This window comes from Rhinolophus hipposideros (genome assembly GCF_964194185.1).
Source record: "Rhinolophus hipposideros genome assembly, chromosome: 23".
In the NCBI taxonomy this organism is placed as follows: domain Eukaryota; kingdom Metazoa; phylum Chordata; class Mammalia; order Chiroptera; family Rhinolophidae; genus Rhinolophus; species Rhinolophus hipposideros.
In genome coordinates, this window is record NC_138069.1 from 36,495,616 (window position 1) to 36,499,046 (window position 3,431).

Here is a 3,431-nt window from a genome sequence, read left to right on the forward strand (position 1 = left end):
AATGTGTTCATGTATGAAAATCAAGCAGTGCTTTATAATTGGTGCTCTCTCTATATAAATCATATATTTATTCAATATATATATATATATATTAATTGAATAAATGTTTTCAAAACTCCATTATCTGATTTAACAGATGATCTGTTCTTCTTTGGAAGCATTTGCATTTTCTCCTTGATTTTGATATTCTGAACTATTCATATCTATCACTTCATAAAATCTTTTTTTCTCATGTTTCTCTCACTGTCTCTTTGATCAGGCTTTTATTGAAAATTAGCTGTCCATAGTGATTTAACCTTTGCAGAATGAACAAATTTAAGTTTATGCCACAGGCTTCTTTTCTTCCGTGGTGGGTTTCTTTTCTGCGGGCTTCTTCTCAGCTGCTGGTTTCTCGGTCGCTGCAGCCTTTCGTCCTACCAAAGGCTTCTTCTGCTTCGTAACACCAACAGCCCTTTTACCTTTCTTCCCTATTGCTGGCTTCTTGCCTGGAACCCCCTTCTCATCTGATTTGGCTTCTAGCGCTGCTGCGGTTGCTTTATCCCCTGAAGCTGGTGGTTCTTGGCCTGGCGAAGAATGGGGTTCTAGCACATGATCTTTGCATGTGGGTTTAGCTTCAACCCAAATGATTCTCAGGTTTTTCAGTGGGTTCTTCTTCAGGACTCTGTGATGAATCTTCTAGCGTGATGCTCGGAAGGCTCTTTGAATCTCTGGACTTTTCAAGATTCTGCTCAGGTCTGTGTTGAGCATCTTGTACATGGGAAGGCTGTAGTTAGTTACTCTTGAGGGAGGCAGCTTTACGCCAAGTGCCATCCAGACCACCCAACTTGCAGAAAGCACTCTGAGTCCCAAGGCACAAATGGCCCACCTCCCCACCGGGAGCAAGTTGCATTAAGCAGCGTAATGCCAGGGATGTTTCTGAAGGCTCTGATGATGTCATTGTCCTCACTAAAAATGATGCAAGGTGCTGGATGAGATGATGGTTTCTCATTTTGCCCTGGCCATTTCTCATTCCTGAGAGGCACAGATCTTTTTTGATATAATTTCAGGCCTTAAGCTTCTTAAGAGGCAAAAGAGCCTCTTTGGTCTTCTTGTAGCCTTCAACTTTATCTTCAGCCATCAAAGGTAGTTCAGGAACTTCCTCAGTATGATGCCCTTTAGACATGACCAGCACTGGGATGGCCGAGGCAGCCGGGGCAGAGCAGATGGGCATGTCCTTCTGTGTTGCAGTGCCAACAATGCCAGGTTTTGTTTGTGCAACCGTGCAGGCCCCACCACACATATTGCCAAAGACACCCTGATCAGGACAATGAGTCCCCACTGCCCGAGTTTTTCTGCTATTTGAATTGTTGTCTGTTCTGGCCCATCAGTTTTGCTTTATCTGATATCCACGGTCCATCCTTTTGACCTTTCTCCATGGTGTTTTCTCCTCAGTTATTTACCTTGCGAGCTCATACACAATGACCTTCCCTTGGGGGGCTCTCCGTCTTGGCTGAAAAAGTGTGTCTAGGGCAAGTGCTGAAAGGCCTGGCCCTGGCTTGTGTTCTGAGCAGTTTGAGATGTGAGTATGTGTGGAGGTGCACACCTCAGTGTGTGTGCTCCGGCCTTACAATCTGGAACCCAGCACTGCTTATCTCCCTGTCCTTGAAGGGCCTGGCTCTCCCTAACCCTTGGGCCCTTTCCAAGAGCCGTCTTCTTTTTCCGAAATCCCCTCATCCTCAGGATATGGAGCAGGGAGGAGTGTCCTGAGCCAGTCTGTCTGCACCTGCTGTTCTCTCTGTCCTCACACTGCTGTTCTGCCCCAAAGTGCTGGCTGGCAGGCGTTTCTACCCCTGGCTCCATGGAGATGTGAGGAAGAGAAAAGAGGGGCTCTCGGATTCCTTCAGAATCTGTCACCTGGTTGGCACTTGGCTGCCTCTTCTTTCCTAGGCTACGACTTCCCACCTTCATTGGGACTGGCTGTCTTCTGGCTTTCCAGGGGGATTCCTCACAGTTTGGGTATGATTTCCTCAGATTTATTAACTTCCTTATGACCCTCATATTTTCTCCAGGATCAGATTTGGGGGAGGGAGCCAGCAGCTCTTGTTAGTGTATCATCTTGCTGGACCAGAAGTGGTAATGAGGGTGGACTTTAAAAACAGCCTTTTGCTATCCATGCGACTGTGGGTTCGCACAGCGATGAAATATGGCTGGTAATGGTACCTGTTTCAGAGCACTTGTGGACTGCCGCAGCGCTGGCACGTAGCGTCTGTTAGAAAATAGTTGTTGTTATTGTTGTGACATGGTTTGGGCAGTCATCAGTGGGGGCTGACAGTGGGGGCTGGAATTGTAGATTTGAATGTCATGTCTCTGGGGGAGTGAGCAGAGTAAGGAATGAAGGAGGCTTAGGAAGTGGCCCTGCCACTTAAGGGTTAATGTCGGGGGGAAAAGCAAAGGAGATGGAGAAGGGGCATGCATCTGAACCAAAGGTAGGGTCACAGAGGCCAGGGAAAAGGAGAGGCTCAAGCAGAGGATGATGGGGTCATTTTCATGGGAAACAATTTTTTTTTTTTCAGTCTCTTAGATTTTGCAATTAGATATTCCCTCAGGAACTTAGATCAGCTTTAGTGGAGAGGAGGGTACAGAAGGCATATTGCAGCCAGTTGAGAAATAAATAGGAGGTGAAGAAGTAGAGACAAATATAGACGTTTTCCCCAAAATGTCTGGCTGTGAAGAGGAGATTAAAGCACTAGCTGGCAGAGTGTCGAGTCAGAAGAAGTGCAAGTGGGTTTATTTCTTGTGGGGAAAGAGCCCATCTCTCCCACCTCTTTCCCCGCTTCCTTCCTTGTTTCTTTTCCTTCTTTCTTTGCCTCTTCCCTCCTTCTATTTTCCATCTACAGGTTTAACTTTGCATCATTCTAAAAAATGAGCCGTAGGTGACTGGGTAGATCCAGAAGAGAAAGAGACAGAAGCTACTAGTTGAGAGGGAATAAATGGTAGATGGGTTTTCCCGGGCCAGTGAGGAGGGGGTGGGGTCCAGAGCCCAGGAGGGAGGACAGGAATCAATGGGTGTCAGTATAGGTAAGTTTGCAGCGGGGGGAAAATGGGGAAAGGGAGTAATGTAATTAGGGTTACGTCCATTGTTTTCAGTTTGGTTTATTAAGAACATCAGCAGGCTTGAAATGAGCATTTCAGCTTTCCCAGAGGCTGATAATATTCTCTTGTCGCAGAGGTCTGCACGAGAGTGAGATAAAGTGGGGTGTGTGGAAGGGCTTTGTGAACCGTGAGCCATGCATTGCAGACAAGGGAGAGGCATCCATTGAGAATATCCAGTCTGGCCTGGTTATTGGCTCAGATGATGCCAACACTCAATGACATGGCTTTGACCCAGTGATGACCCTTAGGGGGTCCCCAGGCACAGGGGTCATGGCCCGACACTCCTTTTGGAATGATTT

The 3,431-nt window shown here is 46.9% G+C and overlaps 1 pseudogene across 1 annotated transcript; it reads right to left on the minus strand.

Moving 5' to 3' along the window:
- Positions 1–321: 321 nt before the first annotated feature.
- LOC308491597 (large ribosomal subunit protein uL4-like) lies at positions 322–1,210 on the minus strand (annotated as a pseudogene). Its single transcript has one exon. The product of its transcript is annotated as a large ribosomal subunit protein uL4-like (transcript).
- Between the last annotated feature and the right edge of the window lie 2,221 nt (positions 1,211–3,431).